The sequence below is a fragment of the Scyliorhinus torazame genome, chromosome 5 (assembly GCF_047496885.1).
Source record: "Scyliorhinus torazame isolate Kashiwa2021f chromosome 5, sScyTor2.1, whole genome shotgun sequence".
Taxonomy (NCBI): Eukaryota; Metazoa; Chordata; class Chondrichthyes; order Carcharhiniformes; family Scyliorhinidae; genus Scyliorhinus; species Scyliorhinus torazame.
Window position 1 is genome coordinate 86,309,835 of NC_092711.1, and position 19,835 is coordinate 86,329,669.

Genomic DNA, 19,835 nt, shown 5'->3' on the forward strand with positions numbered 1-19,835 from the left:
TAATGCACCAGCATCCGACTCGCCTTCTCCCCATACTCGTACACTGCTCCTTGTATTTTCCTCCACTGGGCCTCAGCTTTCCCCGTGGTCAGCAATGCAAACTCCGTTTGAGGCTCCGGAACTCCTTCAGCAGTCCCTCAGGGGATTCCACGTATCTCCTATCCAACTTCAGTATCTCCCCCACCAATCCCTCCCTCTCCATCCTCTCCCTCTTTTCTCTGTGAGCCCTGATGGAGATCAGCTCCCCTCTAACCACTGCCTTCAACGCCTCCCAGACCACACTCACCGAGACTTCCCCATTGTCAGTGGCCTCCATATACCTCTGTATACACCCCCGGATCCGCCCACAGACCTCCTCATCCACCAACAATCCCACATCCATGCGCCACAACGGGCGTGGCCCCTCTCTTCCCCAAACTCCAGCCCCACCCAGTGTGGGGCGTGATCCGAAATCGCGATGGCCGAATACTCCTTCCCTTCTGCTCTCGGGATCAGCGCCCTGCTCACCACAAAAAAGCCTATCCGTGAATAAGCCTTGTGCACGTGAGAAAAGGAGAACTCCCTCGCCCCTGGCCTAGCAAATCTCCATGGATCCACTCCCCACATCTGATCCATAAACCCCCTCAGGACCTTGGCCGCAGCCGGTTTAGTAACTCTCATACAAGTTTATTCCTTTTGTAGCTCTAGAATGAGAGGTCAGAGTCTTAGGATAAGAGGTAGCAAATTTAAAACAGAGTTGAGGAGAAACTACTTCTCCCAAAGGGTTGTGAAATGGAATTCGCTACCCCAGAGTGCAGTGGATGCTGGGACAGTGAGTAAATTTAAGGCGGAGTTAGACAGTTTTTAAATTGGTGATGGGTTTTGGAGAATGGGCAGCACGGTGGAGTTACGGCCAGGATAAGATCGGCCATGATCGAATGGTGGAGCAGACCCAATGGGCCAAATGGCTCAACTTGTGAAATAGGTGCTCTCCCTCTGCCCTGTCTCCTCCATGCTCACCTCCAACAAGTGCGAGGAGCTCCAAGAGCTTCTTTGTCGCTAAGATTGAGACAGTCAATCAGCTGCCTCTGCTGATTCTCTCCCTTCCCACAGGGCCAAACTGCATCCTAAAGGTCCGGCTTGTGCAAGCCCTGAACTCGCATCATCGTCCAGTTTCTCTCCTCTCTTTTAGCTCCTTCTATATTCTCTTGTCCATGAGACCTGCCTTCTCCCTCGATCCCACTCTGACTAAACTGCTGACCGCCTACTTTCTCCAAGTTAGCTGAAACACCCTGGGATGTTTTATTACATTAATTGTGTTATATAAATACAGGTTGTTATTGTTTCACCACAGCCAGTTTGTGCAAACTAAGGTTCCACAAACAGCAAGCAGACCAGTGACTGATTAATTCAGTGTTTCTTTGGGTGTTAGTTGAAACACAAATGTTGGTCACACTGCATCAGGAGAACTCCCCTGTGGATATATGTGGAGGTGAAAGTTCTTGTATTTATTTCACAGCTTTCACACCCTCTGAACATCCCAAAGTGATTCACAGTCAGTGGGAGCATCAGAGTCAGCATGGATTTACAAAAGGCAATTCATGCTTGAGAAATCTGCTGGAATTCTTTGAGGATGCAACGAGTAGAGCTGATTAAGGGGAGCCAGTACATGTGGCTTATTTGGACTTTCAGAAGGCTTTCAACAAAGTCCATATGAGAGATTAGCGTGTAAGATTAAAACGCATTGGACTGGGTACCGTATTGAGATGGACAGAAAACTGGTTGGCAGTCAGGGAACAAATAGGTCTTTTACCGAGTGGCAGGCAGTGACCAGTGGGGTTCCGCAGGCATTGGTTCTAGAACCCCAGCTATTCACGATATACATCAATGATTTAGATGAGGGAACAAAATGTAATATCTCCAAATTTGCAGATGACACAAAGTTGGGTGGGAGGGTGAGCTGTCAGGAGGATGCAGAGATCCTTCAGTGTGATTTGGACAAGTGGGGAAATGAATGGCTGATTCGTATAATTTGGATAAATGTGAGGTTTGGTAGGAAAAACAGGAAGGTGAAATGAAAATAAAAATTGCTTATTGTCACAAGTAGGCTTCAAATGAAGTTACTGTGAAAAGCCCCTAGTCGCCACATTCCGGTGCCTGTTCGGGGAGGCTGGTACGGGAATATTATCTGTGTGGCTATAAATTAAGAGAGAAGAACGTGCAACGAGACCTGGGTATCCTCGTACACCAGTCACTGACAGTAAGCATTGCAGATACAGCAGGTAGTAAAGAAGCAAATAGTCTGTTGGACTTCTTAGCGAGAGGATTTATGTACAGGGGCACGGATGTCTTGCCGCAATTGTACAGGGCCTTGCTCAGCCCAAGACCGCAAGAAACGTCAGAGAGTCGTGAAGACAGCCCAGTCCATCACACAAACCTGCCTCCCATTCATTGATTCTATATCTACACCTCCCGCTGCCTGGGGAAAGCAGGCAGCTTAATCAAAGACCCCTCCCACTTGGCTTACTCACTCTTCCAACTTCTTCCATTGGGCAGGAGTTACAAAAGTCTGAGAACACACAAGAACAGATTCAAAAACAGCTTCTACCCCACTGTTACCAGACTCCTAAACGACCCTCTTATGGACTGACCTGATTAACACTACACCCTCTATGCTTCACCCGATGCCGGTGTTATGTATTTACATTGAGTACCTTGTGGTGCCCTATTATGTATTTTCTTTTTCTTTTCATGTACTTAATGATCTGTCTGAGCTGCTCGCAGAAAAATACTTTTCCCTGTACCTCGGTACACGTGAGAAACAAATCCAATCCACAGACTGACCGTGTGCTGTGTCAAACCTGCCATCTGCACAACCAGACCCCACTTCTCCTGGAACAACATGAAGTGTCTGCTGCTTTCCAACTCGATGCCTTTCCCCTCACTATTATCCTGATAGTTCACAAATTCCTTGTGTGCCTCCAACACTCCTATGGCCTCCATTTTAAATATTTACATTGGTCTTGCCAATAGCAATGGGACATCTGCTATCACAGGGATCATTTCTGCGAGCAATACATTGATCTTGATGCCACTAATCCTTTTCCTCATGTGAGTTCCACTTTTTCATCTGATTATTTGTTAACATCATAGAAAACGTACATCATTTAACCTTCAACAGCATCTTCCAACCCCACGGCCTCTACCTTCCATAGAACCATAGAATTCCTACAGTGCAGGAGGAGGCCATTCAGCCCATCGTGTGTGCACCAACATTCTGAAGAGCACCCTCCTCCCACTCCCCCATCCCATACCTGTAACTCCCATTACCCCCTAACCAGCACATCTTTGGACACAAAGGGCAATTTAGCATAAACTCGACCACCTAAAGAACAAGGGCAGCAGGTACATGGGACCATGTCCACCTGCAAGTTCTCCTAGTCACAAACAATCCTGATTTGGAATTATATCGCTGTTCTATCACTGCCATTGGGTAAAAATCCTGGAACTCCCTTCCTAACAGCACTTTGGGTGTCCCCCCGCTTCATGGACTGCAGTGAACATACAAACATTGGAGCAGATGTAGGTCATTCAGCCCCTCAACCCTGCCCTGCCATTTAATAAGATCACGGGTGACCTGATAGTAACCTCAAATTTTCACTTCAAGAAGGCAGCCCCCATCACCCGAATGACAATTTGGGTTGGTCAATGAATGCTGGTCTAGCCAGTAATGTGCACATCCCATGAACAAATGTAAAACCCCATTAAAATTGACTCATCACATCCTCCTCCAGACAAACTACAAGAGATTGTCTTTAAGATCAGTTCCTCATCTATCATTCATGCTTTTCTGAATGCTGATTTGATTTATTATTGTCACATGTATTAGTTTACAGTGAAAAGTCTTGCATGCTATACAGAAGTAGTATTAACAGTATTAAACTTCCTCTGTTCCGACGAAGGTTCCATGTCTCGAAACATTAACTCTGTTTCTTTCATGGTAGATGCTGGCAGAGCACCTGAGTTTTTCCAGCTTCCTTTGTTCTTGTTAACCTTCCTCACCTGTCCCAACCTTTCTGCCGGATAATTTATTGAAACCAGGGACTCTCCCAGTTCTAATGGTGACATGTGCTTTCTACCCAGTTAACCCTCCAACTCAGCCCTTAAATTGCCTGTGAATTATTCCATCCTGCTGCCACATTTCAGTAACAAATGTTGAAATGTTTGCTCCACACCCACAGGGTTTCATCTGTTTAAAGCCACAAACAGAAAGGTCCAGTTTTCTCCTGGAGTTTGAGACAAGTCTGCTTTCAAAATGCAGAGTTTCAGCCAATGAGGGAGATCCAGGCTCAGCCCTGCCCCTCATTCACTCTGATTAGTTGGAGGACCAGCCGCTCCCACCCGGTCCTCCAGCCCCGCCGCCTCTTCCTATTGGACCGGAGATGGTGTCAATCAGTCAGGAATTGCAATGTAGAGCATGCGCAGTGCGGCTACTTAGTTAGACACCACTGCGCAGGCGTACGGATGGAGTTTGGAGCATACGCAAATCCAGTGTTGGCCTCGGGTTCGATCCCGGCCCCAGGTCACACTCCGTGTGGAGTTTGCACAGTCTCCCTCTTTTCTCCGTGGGTCTCACCCCCACAACCCAAAGATGTGCAGGGAAAGTGGATTGGTCACCCTAAATTGTCCCTTAATTGGAAAAAAATAATTGGTTACTCTAAATTTATTTTTAAAAATGACAGAGCATTTTAAGTTATCAAGACATTGACATATCTTGCACAGAGAATCTGACTTTAAAACAATCAGGACAGAATTAAACACACTGGCATCTATCAGAGGGAGTAAAATTAAAGTGAAGAGAGATCTCAAATCTGGATTTGGAAAATATCCACAAGGTGGATGCAGGTGAAGAGGGACCGGGGAATCTTTGAAGTTTGTTCCTGAACCTTTGTTTCAACCAGGTGTGTTTACGATGCCAATAATTTAGAATTGTGAGAGATGGTGTGTGGGGGCGGGGGGGATGAATCTAGTCAATAATGATCGCAATTTACTGGAAAAGATTTTACATTTATTCACGGTGGCAGCTCAAGGGCTTGTGTTGCTGATTCTGATCATTCCAGCAGCTTTAGAATATTATCTATGGAATGTAACAAGAAATTTGGAAAATAAGCTTGTAGTTTAGAAATAGCTGGGTTAATCAGAAATCAGATTGTGAGACGTCAATAAGGATGATCCCTCCTGAAGGTGGGGAGATCTGTAAGAAATCACTATCTTGTAACCTAATAAAATCTTCAGAAATGCATTGATTACAGGAATAGCTGTGTGTGTGTGTGTCTCTCTTGCTTAGAAATAAACATTCCTGGCTTGACAAACACAGGGAACTGTATCCCAGTATTACCTCATAGGGATGGAGTTAGGGAATGGAATTTATAGTGGTGACTGAAGATAATGGCTGTGACCAAGGTTAATGGGAGGAAGTTCTGGATGTGGGATAAGCGGTTTGATAATTTAGTAACAGTGGAGGAATGGAGAGGGATGGGGGTGAGGGAGAGCTGGGTGTTGTCAGTGTACATGTGAAAACTAACACGCTGCTTTTGGATGATGTCACCTCGGGGCAGCTTATAGATAAGAAATAGGAGGGGCCGAGGACAGATCCTTTTTTAAGATGGGTGATGACGGTGGATTTAAAGGTGAGAGGGACAGTACCAGAAGAGAGAGACCCGTTGACATTATCAGGTAAAACAGGGAAGTTGGGTGATCAGTAGTTCAGTGAGAATAGGGTCAATACAGCAGAATGTGGGTCTCGTGGACAAGATGAGCACTGAGAGGGCACGAGAGAAGATGGCAGAGAAACTGGAGAAAGGTGTGAGTTCAGGGCTCAGAAACAAAAGTCTGCCCGCGGTGGGTTAGTGGGAGGTAGGGAAGCAGCAGAGGCAGCTGGTCAGATTGTCTCAATCTCAGTGACAAAGAAGCTCCATCAGCTCCTCGCTTGTTGTTGGAGGTGAGGATTTCAGAGATGGGACAGGGAGAACACTTCAAAAGGAACTAATTCATGTTTGAGATAGGAAAAAGACTCAACACACTGCTTAATACAATGCTAAAAAGTTGGTTTATTTGGCTGTAAGCAAGATATAAACCCGATAATTGGACCCCAGAAAACATGGTTTTGTCCTGGATGTAATTAACAACCAAATTCCATCACTGTAGTTGCTTGTGACCTCGCTGGTGTCTCAGTAGATTGGATGACTGACTGAATCCCTTCCCACACTCGGAGCAGGTGAACGGCCTCTCCCCAGTGTGAGTGCGCTGGTGCAGAACAAGCTCAAATAATCGCCTGAATCCTGCCCCACAGTGAGAGCATCTGAATGGTCTCTCATCAGTGTGACCACGTTGATGGTGCATCAGAACCCCAGAACTTTTATAGCTCTTCCCACAGTCTGGGCATTTAAATGGTCTCTCCACAGTGTGAACTCGCTGGTGTGTCACCAGGCTGGGTGAATCTGTGAATCCCTTCCCACACTCAGAGCAGACAAATTGTCTTTCATTGGCATGAAGCCGCTGGTGTGTTCGCAGTGAAGAAGACTGATTAAATCCTTTCCCACACTCGGAGCAGGTGAACGGCCTCTCCCCAGTATGAGTGCGCTGGTGTATAGTGAGTGCAGCTGATCTCTTGAACCCAGTCCCACAGTGAGAGCATCTGAATGGTCTCTCGTCAGTGTGAACACGCTGATGGTATACCAGTTCCTGGAAATTTACATAGCCATTTCCACAGTCTGGGCATTTAAAATGTCTCTCATCAGTGTGAACTCGGTGATGATGTATCAGGAGGTTGGATGATTGAGTGAATCCCTTTCCACACACAGAACAGGTGAACAGTCTCTCCCCACTGTGAACTCGGTGGTGACTCAGCAGGTCGGATGACTGAGTGAATCCCTTCCCACATGTGGAGCAGGTGAATGGCCTCTCCCCAGTGTGAGTCCGTCGATGAGTTTCCAGTGTAGACGGGTAAATGAATCCCTTCCCACAGTCTCCACATCTCCATGGTTTCTCCTCACTGTGAACTGTGCTTTTTATTTCCATCTTCAAAATACGATGATATTCAGGTTATGAAAAATTGAGCAACTGTCAGGACCTGATGTGATGTTTGGTTTCAGATTCCTGGCTGCAAATGCTTTCCTAATACCCTGAGAAATTAATTCAAAACAGAGAAAAAGGAGTGAGAGAGAGCCCACAAAAACACAAAGGCATGTTGTGAAATTGAGCTGAATGAATCTGGTCATTTGTGGGGCCGGCACCAGGGAAAAGTGGCCATGAAAACTGCTGGATTATTGTAAAAACTCTACTAGTTCACTAATGTCCTTCAGGGAAGAGAGTCAGTGGTCTGGGCCGATGCAAGACAACTCGCCTTTAGAGAGAGAGGTGGGAGCAGCATGAGGGAGTGGATTGTATATATCTAAAACTCAGCCAGAACTTTGACAGAATCTCCCAAACCATCAACCTCCACCACCTCGAAAGACCAGGGTGGCAGGCGTATGTGAACAGCATCATATTCAAGTTACAATCCAAGTCACACCATCCTGACTTGTCTGACATCCAGTACTAGGTTAACAGAAATGTCCTCCATTTAAATATGGAAAGATCTGAGTCACTGTCTTCAGTTCCCACGACAAACTCCACTCCCGACCCACTGACTCCATCACTTCACCATGAAAACAGTGCGAGGCTGACCCAGGCTGTTCATAACCATGGGAAAATACTTCACTAAAATAAAAGCAAAATACAGTCATAGAATTTACAGTGCAGAAGGAGGCCATTCAGCCCATCAAATCTGCACCAGCCCTTGGAAAGAGCACCCTACCTAAGCCAACACCGACACCCTATCCCTCTAACCCAGGAACCCCACTTAAACTTTTTGGACACTAAGGGCAATTTTGCACAGTCAATCCACCTAACCTGCATATCTTTGGAGTCTGGGAGCAGACATGGCGAGAAAATGCAAACTTCAGACAGACAGTGGCCCACGCCGGGAATCAAACCTGGGACCTTGGAGCAGTGAAGCAACTGTGCTAACCATTGTGCTACCAGATTCTAAAAATCTGAAATAAGAATAGAAAATGCTGAATAAACTCAATAGATTGGGCAGTATCTGTCCAGAAAGAAACAGAGTTAACGTTTCAGTCCATTTAACATCTTCAGAGCCGCCAGCTGAGTTTCAGACGACAATCTCTGCCAGCTCCTCGAAGGAGTTTCTGTCTCATTCACATCACTGGACTTGATCCTGTCTCAGATTTGTGAAACTCTCATCGACTCCTTTATTACCTCGAGACTTCACTATTCCTGCACACTCTTGACCAGCCTCCGACATTCAACCTGTGATAAGCTTGAGTTTATCCCAATCTCTGCTGCCTCTGTCCTCTACACTAATTTCCATTCACTCACTCATCACCCTGTCCTCATTGATCAACACAGGCTCCTGGTTAAACAGCAAATCAATTTAAAATTCTCACCTTTCTTTTCAGATCTGGGGCTGGTTTAGCACAGGGCTAAATCGCTGGCTTTTATAGCAGACCAAGGCAGGCCAGCAGCACGGTTCAATTCCCGTACCAGCCTCCCCGACAGGCACCGGAATGTGGCGACTAGGGGCTTTTCACAGTTACTTCATTTGAAGCCTACTTGTGACAATAAGCGATTTTCATTTCACTTCATCTCTCCATATTGCTCATCCCCGTTTCCAGTCACACACGTTTGAATATTTTTGCCACAGAGACTTTTTCCCCGGGTGGAACAAACCATTACAAGGGGACATAAATTTAAGGTGAAAGGTGGAAGATATAGGAGGGATATCAGAGGTAGGTTCTTTACCCAGAGAGTAGTGGGGGCATGGAATGCACTGCCTGTGGAAGTAGTTGAGTCGGAAACATTAGGGACCTTCAAGCAGCTATTGGATAGGTACATGGATTACGGTTAAATGATATAGTGTAGATTTATTTGTTCTCAAGGGCAGCACGGTAGCATTGTGGATAGCACAATTGCTTCACAGCTCCAGGGTCCCAGGTTCGATTCCGGCTTGGGTCACTGACTGTGCGGAGTCTGCACGTCCTCCCCGTGTCTGCGTGGGTTTCCTCCGGGTGCTCCGGTTTCCTCCCACAATCCAAAGATGTGCAGGTTAGGTGAATTGGCCAATGATAAATTGCCCTTAATGTCCAAATTGCCCTTGGTGTTGGGTGAAGGTGTTGAGTTTGGGTAGGGTGCTCTTTCCAAGAGCCGGTGCAGACTCAAAGGGCCGAATGGCCTCCTTCTGCACTGTAAATTCAATGATAATCTATGATTAATCTAGGACAAAGGTTCGGCACAACATCGTGGGCCGAAGGGCCTGTTCTGTGCTGTATTTTCTATGTTCTATGTTCTAGACTTACATTTTGTTTCCGATTAATCGAGTGACTCTGTCACATTTTGATCTGATGTTTGTTTTGTGTTTTCCGTCTTCAAATTCTGCTCTTCCAACGTCCTGTAAACAGAAGTCATCACACTGTCAGTCCAAGATCAAACATTGAGAAGAGACAAACATTTCTCTTGATTTGAGTTTTCTGTGTGCAAATCCTCCCCTTCTAAGCCCCTGTAAAAGAGGTTTGCAGAATCCATCCCTGTCAGTCCAGGAGAGAAATTCACAGCATTCTCTCCTCCTGCTGACAGGACAGGGAGCACCGCGCATGCGCCCTGCTGCAGATTATTACATTTGGTTGAAATGGTTTCGGGCCTTTCGGCTGCCGCGGCCCCCATTTGGTGCGAACGCGGGACCGATCGGGTCTTATTTGGGTTTTGAGTCCTGCACTGGGTGTTTATGAAGCCTCAGCACCCACTCGGCCACCTCCATTACCCGGCCACAAGCGGCTGTTTCTGTCTAATCGCGGAAACCAAATGATCTCCCGGCGGCGGCTGCCGGAGTCCACACTGCGCATGCGGATGTCGGAGTCCACACTGCGCATGCGGCTACCGGAGTCCACACCATGCAACAATCGAAGTCACATTGCGCATGTCCAATAGTGGCGGATAGACAGAGTGGAGAATGTTAATTTATTCACATTCGGCTCTGGGGCCGCACTGGGTATTTGTAAATCCCGCCCCCCGACACTGACCTCTCACCTGACACCTCATATTGTTGAGGCAATGATTGACGGTAGCACCGGACCAATGGAAGGAGAAGGGGACGAGGCAGGGCGACACAGGAATTGGGAGCAGGAGGCGGCCACTCAGCCCCTCGAGCCTGCTGCACCATTCAATACCATCATGGCTGATCAGATTGGAATATAATTCCACATTGCCGCCCACCACCGATAAAATACTACATCCGGCTGAAAAATATTCAGTGACTCTAGATTCTGACAAGAGGAATCATCCTCCACACATCCGGTTTTGTCAAGACCCTTCATAGTCGTTTTTTTAATAAACAATTTTATTGAAGTATTTTTTGGCATTGTAACCAGTTACAGTGTACAGTAATGTGCAAATATCAACACAAAGCAGAAACATAGTGCAAAAGACCAATCCTCTCTCATAAATAGTACCCGCCTATTTATCCCTCGTTTCTACTCTAATCTAACCCTCCCCCCCACCCCCCTGCTGACATTTAATTCCCCGCGAAGAATTTGATGAATGGTTGTCACCTTCGGGTGAACCCTAATACAGATCCTCTTAAGGCAAACTTAATTTTTTCCAGCTCTAAAAAGCTCGACATGTCCGAGAGCCATGCTTCGGTCTTTGGGGGCTTGGAGTCCCTCCATGCCAGCAGTATACGTCGCCGGGCTACCAGGGAAGCAAAGGCCAAGACGTCGGCCTCCCCCTCTTCCTGGACCCCCGGATCTTCCAAGACCCCAAAAATTGCCACCACTGGACTCATCACCACCCTAGTTTTCAGTACCTGGGACATGGCATCCGCAAATCCCTCCCAGTATCTCCTAAGTTTTGAGCATGCCCAGAACATGTGGACATGATTCGCTGGCCCTCCCGCACACCTAGTGCATTTGTCCTCCACCCCAAAAAATGTACTCATTCGGGCCACCGTCATTTGGGCCCGGTGTACGACCTTGAACTGAATCAGGCTGAGCCTAGCACATGTTGCAGTTGAATTTATCCTACTCAGGGCTTCCGCCCATACCCCCCTCCTCCATCTCCTCGCCTTTGGGACCTGTCTACGTATGAAGTCACACACTTGCAAGTACCGAAAGTCATTCTCTCTTACTAGTCCGAATTTCTCGTCCAAGGCTCTCATGCTCGAGAAGCTCCCCCCAAAGAACATATCGCCCATTCTCCCCACCCCCGCCCGCCACCATGCCCGGAATCCACCGTCCATACTCCCAGGGGCGAATCAGTGGTTGTCGCGTATTGGAGACCAGACCGATGCTCCCACCTTCCCTAGATGCTTCGTCCACTGGCTCCAGATCCGTAGGGCTGCCACCACTACCGGGCTGGTGGAGCACCTACCCGGCGGGAGCGATGGGAGGCCCTGGCCAGGGCTGCCAAACTGGTGCCCCTGCAGGAAGCTGCCTCTACTCACCCCCAAATAGACCCTGAACCCACCATCCAACTCCTTACCATGGTTATGTTGGCCGCCCAGTACCGTCTACACTGCCCCCACAAGTGATAGCGGGAGTGCATTCCATCTCCTGAACTTGCTCTTCACCTGTTCCACCACTCTAGTCAAATTTAGCTTATGCAGTCTGCCCCAGTCTCGTGCCACCAGTCTCCCTAAGTATCGGAAACTTTCCCCGACCATCCTAAATGGTGGCTCCTTCAACCTGTTCTCCTGGCCCCTCGCCTGCACTACAACCATCTCACTCTTAGCCATGTTCAGTTTGTACCCTGAAAACCTGCCAAATTCTCTCAATATTCCTACTATACTGTCTATCCCAGCCAGCGGGTCCGATACGTAGAGGAGCAGGTCGGCTGCGTACAGCGATACCCTGTTTTCCACCCCTCCCCTAATCATTCCCTTCCCCACCACCTCGCAGTTCTCATGGCAATCGCCAGAGGTTCTATGGCCAATGCAAACAGCAATGGGGAGAGTGGGCATCCCTGTCTGGTCCCTCGGTGTACTCTAAAGTACTCTGATGTTGTCCTATTCATCCTCACGCTAGCTTTTGGGGCCTGGTACAATAGTCTAACCCAGTCAACAAAGCCCTCCCCGAACCCAAACCGTCCGAGTACCACCCACAAATAGTCCCACTCCACCCGGTCAAAGGCCTTCTCGGCATCCATTGCCACCACTGCCTCTACCTCTCTGCCCTCCGGGGCATCATGATCACATTGAGTAGTCTTCTCAAGTTGGCTACCAGCTGCCTGCCTTTCACAAACCCTGTTTGGTCTTCCCCGATCACCTCCGGGACACAGTCCTCAATTCTAAACGCCAAGACCTTAGCCAGGAGCTTGGCGTCGACGTTGATCAGGGAGATTGGTCTGTATGACCCACACGCTTCCGGGTCTTTATCCCGTTTTAATATCAGCTAAATGGTAGCCTGTGACATCGTCGGGGGTAGAGTCGCTCGCCTCGTTAAATACCCGAGTCAGCACCGGCCTCACTATCTCTGAGAAGTTTTTTGTAGAACTCCACTGGGTATCCATCTGGCCTCAGGGATTTACCTGACTGCATGGCCTTCAAGCCCCCCAGCACTTCCTCTGCTCTGATCGTGGCCCCACGTCCATCTACCAGCCCCCTACCCACTTTTGGGAAGGTCAGTCCGTCTAAGAAATGTTGCATCTCCTCCGGCTCCCCAGGGGGTTCCGAGGTTTAGAGCTTCCTGTAAAACTCTCGAAACACCTTGTTCAGTCCTGATGGGTCATCCACTCTGTTCCCCAAACCGTCCACTACCCTGCCTATTTCTCTGGCCGCCTCCTTCCTCCTGAGTTGCTGCGCAAGCATTCTACTAGCTTTGACCCTTCAGAGTCTTATATGATTCAATGAAGTCACCCCTCACTCTTCGAAACTGGAGAGGATACAAGCCTGGCCTGTCCAGCCTTTCCTCATAACAGGAGAGGACACAAGCCTGGCCCATCCATCCTTTCCTCATAACTGGAGAGGATACAAGCCTGGCCCATCCATCCTTTCCTCATAACAGGAGAGGATACAAGCCTGGCCCATCCATCCTTTCCTCATAACTGGAGAGGATACAAGCCTGGCCTGTCCAGCCTTTCCTCATAACTGGAGAGGATACAAGCCTGGCCCATCCAGCCTTTCCTCATAAGGCCACAGGTCCATTCCAGGTATTAATCTCGTAAACTTTCTCTGAATGACGTCCAACAAACATTGGAATATAAAAGCAGGGATGTACTTCTGAAGCTTTATAACGGATTAGTTAGGCCCCATTTAGAATACTGTGACCAATTTTGGGCCCCACACCTCAGGAAGGACATACTGGCACTGGAGCGGGTCCAGCGGAGATTCACACGGATGATCCCAGGAATGGTAGGCCTAACATACGATGAACGTCTGAGGATCCTGGGATTATATTCATTGGAGTTTAGGAGGTTGAGGGGAGATCTAATAGAAACTTACAAGATAATGAATGGCTTATGGATGTAGGGATGTTGTTTCCATTAGCAGGGGAGACTAGGACCCGGGGGCCTTAGAATTAAAGGGAGTTACTTTAGAACAGAGGTGAGGAGAAATTTCTTCAGTCAGAGAGTGGTGGGTCTGTGGAATTCATTGCCACAGCGGGCGGTGGAGGCCGGGACGTTGAGTGTCTTTAAGACAGAAGTTGATAAAGTCTTGATTTCTCGAGGAATTAAGGGCTATGGAGAGAGAGCGGGTAAATGGAGTTGAAATCAGCCATGATTGAATGGTGGAGTGGACTCGATGGGCCGAATGGCCTTACTTCTGCTCCTATGTCTTATGGTCTTACAGCCTTTCTTAAATAAGGAGATCTGTCTGATGTGAAGTTTGCACATTCTCCCCGTGTCTGCGTGGGTCTCGCCCCCACAACCCAAAGATGTGAAGGGCAGGTGGATTGGCCACGCTAAATTGCCCCTCAATTGGATTTAAAAAAAAAAATAAGACCAACACTGTACCCTGTGCTCCACGTGCAGTCTCACCAATGCCCTGTATAACTGAGGCATAACCTCCCCAGTTTGTATTCAATTCCCCGCACAATAAATATTCAATTAACATTCAAATGACATTTTATTAGCTTTCCTAACTACTTGCTGTACCTGCATGCTATCCTTTTGTTATTAATGCACAATAACACCTCGGTCCCTCTGTATCTCAGAACTCTAAAAGTCTCTCACCATTTGGACAATCTGCCTGTTTTATTCTTCCCAACAAAATGTGCATTTTCACATTTTCCCACATGATACTCCATTTGCCAGGCCTTTGCCCACTTGCTTAACCTATCGATGTCCTTATGTGGCTGTATTGCATTCCTCACAATTTAGTGTCCCACCTTTTTTTGTGTTATCAGCAAATTTAGCAACAGAACCTTCAGTACCTTCATCCAAGTAATTTATATAAATTATAATAAGTTGAGTCTCCAGTACTGATCCCTGTGGCACACCACTCATCACATCCAACCAATCACAAAAATACCCATTTATGTCTACTCTTTGTTTCCCACTGGTTAGCCAATCTTCAGTCCATGCCAGTATGTTATCCCTTATATCCTGAGTTTTTATTTTCTGTAATAACCTTTGATATAACTTATCAAATGCTTTCTGGAAATCTAAGGACAGTACATTCACCCGTTCCCCTTTATCCACAGTCATGTGACCCCATCAAGTAACTCTGATAAATTGGTTAAATGTGATTTTCCTTTCATAAAACCATGTTGACACTGCCTGATTGCCTTGACTTTTCTAAGAGATCTGACATTGCATCTTTAATAATAGCTTCAAACATGTTCCCTATGACTAATATTAGGCTAACTGGCCTGTAGTTTCCAGCCACCTGTTCCCCTCCCTTTGTGAATAAAGGAATTACATTTATTATTTTCCAATTTAATGGATCCTCCTCGAATCTAGTGAATTTTGGACAATGAAAAGAGTGTATCAACTCCCTCTTTAAGCTGCTTCTTTCAAGACCTGATGATGAAGTCCGCCAGGAACCGGGGTTTTGTTAGCTCGCAGACTCAAAACATTGCTCATTACCACTTCCCTGGTGAGTGTTCCTCCATCCCTTCAATTTCTTGATTTACGGATATTTCTGGAATGTTACGTGATTCCTCTATAGTGAAGACTGATGAAAATACCTGATCAATTCATTTGACATCTCCTTACTTTCCATTGTTAATTCTCCAGACTAGCTTTCTGGAGAATCAACACTCACTTGAATTATTTACTTCCACAAATATCCATAGAAACTCTTACTATCTGTCTTTATATTTCTCGCCAGCTTTCTCTGGTACTCTAATTATTCTCATCTTATTAATATTTTTGTGCTTTTATACTCTGCCAAATGTTCTGACCTGTCATCTGCCTTTGCACTGCTATGTACTTTTTAAAAAACATTGATATTGTAATGTGATATATATAAATATATATATATATATATATATATAGAGAGAGAGAGAGAGAACTGTAGCTGTGTGGGGTATTTATGTTTGCAGTTGATAAAAATGCTTAGTGTGTGTGCTTATAAAATGTTAGCTGAATTTGTCGAATTATCTTTGTTTTGTTTGAAAGTGTTTAAGGCCTCTGTTGAATAACACCTGAAAAGTAGGCCCTTGTGCTCCTCGTAATCAAAATTGATAAACTATTGGAGGTCAGGTGAACTCCATGAAATAGTTTGGAGCTTTTTAAACCCTGGCCCATATCAATATTTCTTTAACTTTTTTAGTTAAAGACAGATGCTGGGTCCTCCCCTGGAATTTTCCATTCTCACGAAAATATATCTATTCTGTGTATAATGAAATATCTCTTTGAATGTCTGGCACAGAATCTCTATTTACCTGACACACAAGCTCATTTGCCAATTCATTTTAGCTAGCTCTGTTTTGATGCCCTAATGATTGCTCTTATTTCCCCCACAACCCAAAGATGTGCATGCTAGGTGGATTGGCCACGCTAAATTGCCCCTTAATTGGGAAAAAATAATTGGGTATCCTAAATTTTTAAAAAATGAATAAATAAATAAAAATAATTGCTCTTATTTAAGCTTAACTTACTCGTCTTGGACTCAATCTTCTTCCCCTCAAACTGCATGTCAGATTCAATCAAATTATGATCACTGTTACCTGGGGATGTCTTCACCATGAGGTTATCAATTCATCCTTGTTGCACAATACGATGTCTGGTATAAACTGCCCTCTGGATGGCTCCAAAATGTGCTGATTGTAGAAACTATCGCAAAATCATTCTGTGAACTCCTCACCTATGCTACCTTCGACCATCTGATTTTTCCAGTTTATAACTTTACTAAAATCCCCCTTGATTATGGCTGTACCTTTTCTGACAAACTTCCATTATCTCTTTCTTTTAACTCTGGTCTCCTGTGTAGTTACAATTAGGAGGCCTGCACACCACTCCCAGAAGTAAATTCTTGCCTTTACCATTTTTCATCTCAAACCAAACCATTCCTACATCCTGGTTTCCTGAACTTCGGTCATCCCTGTCTAATGTGCTAACACCATCAACAATTAACAGAGGCACTCTTCCATCTTTTCCAAGATTTCTGTCCTTCTTAAATTTCACATGCATTACAATATTCAGCTCATCACCACTTTTTGAAGGGAAATGAGGGATGGGCAATAAATGTTGGACTGGCCAGTGACACCCACATGCCATGAATGAATATAAAAAAATTCAGGTCCCAATCTATGTCTGCAATGGCCATCAGATCGTACTTACTTATTTCTATAGGAGCTGGCAATTCATCAGTTTTGTTTCAAATGCTACTTGTGTTTTGCTACAGAGCCTTTGGTTTTGTTCTTTTATTATATTTGTAGCGTTTATCTGATGTAATTTTAAATGTGTTCTTTCCGTCTCTTCCTGCCACAATCTGTTTATCATTTCCCATATTCTGACCTTTCTCTCTGGTCTTACTCTTTACTTTACCACATCATACAAAACAAATCAGAAAAGACACAACAATGGAACAGTCAGGAACAGGACATCAATCAGTTTCCTCCTATCTGACAGAAATCAAGGACTGGAACACTGTCATTAACACAAATCTAATTTAATTAATCTATATACAGAATATTAAACTCCGGCCGAGTCACAGGAATAATTAACAACAACTGAAACAAACTCCAACTGTCAGAATGAACATGGTTCAGTCCTGGATGTGATTAACAGCAGCAATATCAGAATCCAACCCCTGTAATCGCTTGTGAACTCGCTGGTGTTTCTGCAGGGTGAATGAATGAGTGAATCCCTTCCCACACACAGAGCAGATGAATAATGTCTCCCTGGTGTGACTGCGCTGGTGTTTGAGCCGGAGGGAATGCTGAGTGAATCCCTTCCCACACATGGTGCAGGTGAACGGCCTCTCTCCAGTGTGACTGCGCTGGTGAATCAGCAGATCCATTTTGCCTTTAAAGCTCTTCTCACAGGTGGAACATTTAAAAGGTCTCGCGTCAGAGTGAACACGTTGGTGTGAGGTGAGTTGGGCAGACTGAGTGAATCCCTTCCCACATTCAGAGCAGATAAACTGTCTCACCCCAGTGTGAATGCGCTGGTGTCTCAGCTGGGTGGATGACTGAGCGAATCCCTTCCCACACACACAGCATGTGAATGGTCTCTCCCCAGTGTGAACCCGCTGATGATCCAACAGTTTGCATAACTGAGCGAATGTCACCCCACACTCAGAACAGGTGAATGGTTTCTCTCCAGTGTGAACTCGCTGGTGTGTCAGAAGATTGGATAACTGAGCGAATCTCTTCCCACAATCAGTGCACGTGAATGGTTTCTCCCCGCTGTGCATTCGCTGGTGTGTCAAAAGGCTGGATAACTGAGTGAATCCCTTCCCACACTCGGAGCAAGTGAACGGCCTCTCCCCAGTGTGAACTCGCTGGTGCGTCAGAAGATTAAATTTGTTTTTAAAGCTCTTCTCACAATCGGAACATTTAAAAGGTCTCATGTCAGAGTGAACAAGTTGGTGTGCAGTCAGATGTGTTAGTCGAGTGAATCCCTTTCCACACTCGGAACAGGTGAATGGTCTCTCCCCGGTGTGACTGCGGTGATGAGTTTCCAGCTCAGAAGGGAAACTGAATCCCTTCCCACAATCCCCACATTTCCACGGTTTCTCAATGGTGCCGGCGTCCTTCTGTCTCTCCATTTTGGATGATCAGTTGAAACGTCTTCCACACACAGAACACGTGTAGTTTCTTCTCGCTGTGAGGGTGTGGTGTTTTTCAGGCTGTGCAACTGGTTAAAGCTCTTTCCTGTCAGTTCACTGCAGCACTCTCACTCGGGTGTGTGTGTGTCGCTGTGCTTTTCCAGTCACAATGATGTTTGAAATCCTTTCCCACAGACAGAACAGACAAACATTTCTCTTTCCACATTCAAAAGCTGATAACATTCAGATCCTGTTGAATTGAGTGACTGTCAGATCTCGATATGATAATTGATTTGAGTTTCCTTTCTGTCAATCCATGCCTTGTAACCCTGTAAAATCAGTTTACACATGTCAGAAATTCAGAACAGATAATTCTAGTTTCTGGGGAATAATTGTTTCTCTCATTTCCCAAAGCTGCAAATTCCAGTCCCATACATTTTGCCATTCCCATAAACTGACCACAATGGTTCAAGGTCATTAATACTGAGTACAGCTTTAAATTCCAGATTGTTCACTGAAGTTAAATTCTACTATCTGCATTAACAAATCCATCAGTGTGAGAGCAGGATAGAAATTGCCCCCATTCTCTCCTCCTGCTCCAGGATCTGGGGCTGGTTTAGCACACTGGGCTAAATCGCTGCTTTTAAAGACGACCAAGGCAGGCCAGCAACACGGTTCAATTCCCGAACAGGCGCTGGAATGTGGCGACTAGGGCTTCACAGTAACTTCATTGAAGCCTACTTGTGACAATAAGCGATTTTCATTTTCATTTCATGTTCAGGATCAGCAAAGTGAGTTAAAGATCATTTCTCCTGACCAAATCCATTGCTGCATTTCCTTCCTGAAGCCACATTTGTCCACTGGGGCCCGGGACCGGGAGAAAGCGGCAGCTGCCGTTGTGTTGGGTGTTGAGGCGGTGCCGCTAGTTTGTTATTGGGGGTGTTGAGGCCTCCACTCCCACCCACTGCCCCTGCCTCCGCTCATCCGCCTTCTTATCGCCTGAAGATGAGACAAACAAGCTTCTGTCCCTGGACATGAACCGCACTGCGCATGCTCCACAACACAATACCCGGGGAGTGATTGACGGCAGCTCCGGACCAATAGAAAGAGGGGCGGGGCTGGCTAAGTGAGCGGAAGAGGCTGGTCCTCCAACCAATCGGAGTGAGTGAGGGTGGGTGGGACTTCGTCTGAAGCATGCGCACTGCGGGTAATGGCGATGCCCAGAAGCTGTTATCTCGGATCCTCAAAGGGTAAGATGAATATTGTGGAACGCGGGGAGCGATGATCTGCCTGGTGAGTGGAGAAGGTTTCTAAGCATGTTGTGCAAGTCCATACCCGTAAAGATCACTTCCTAGTTCCCCCGTTTCACGGAGCGGGGCCGCGAGGTTCCAGTGATCGGTTCGGGGTAACGACCGACATCTTTATGCGGGACAATGTGCAGTAGAGCGCATGTGCGGCCGCCATGTTTGTAGGGGGCAACATTTTCTTTTTTTTAATAAATGTTTTATTGAAAATTTTTTCCCAAACAACAATTTTTCCCCTCTTACAAAGCAAACGCAACAATAACAATACAGAAATTTTAAACAATACA

The 19,835-nt window shown here is 46.2% G+C and overlaps 1 long non-coding RNA gene across 1 annotated transcript; it reads right to left on the bottom strand.

Annotated features, from left to right (window-relative positions):
- Positions 1-6,069: 6,069 nt before the first annotated feature.
- Positions 6,070-9,928, bottom strand: LOC140418767 (uncharacterized). The gene is made up of 3 exons (XR_011945320.1): positions 9,714-9,928; positions 9,396-9,487; positions 6,070-7,163 (listed from the first exon to the last, which is right to left on the bottom strand). It is a non-coding gene; the product is annotated as an uncharacterized lncRNA (long non-coding RNA).
- Positions 9,929-19,835: the final 9,907 nt, after the last annotated feature.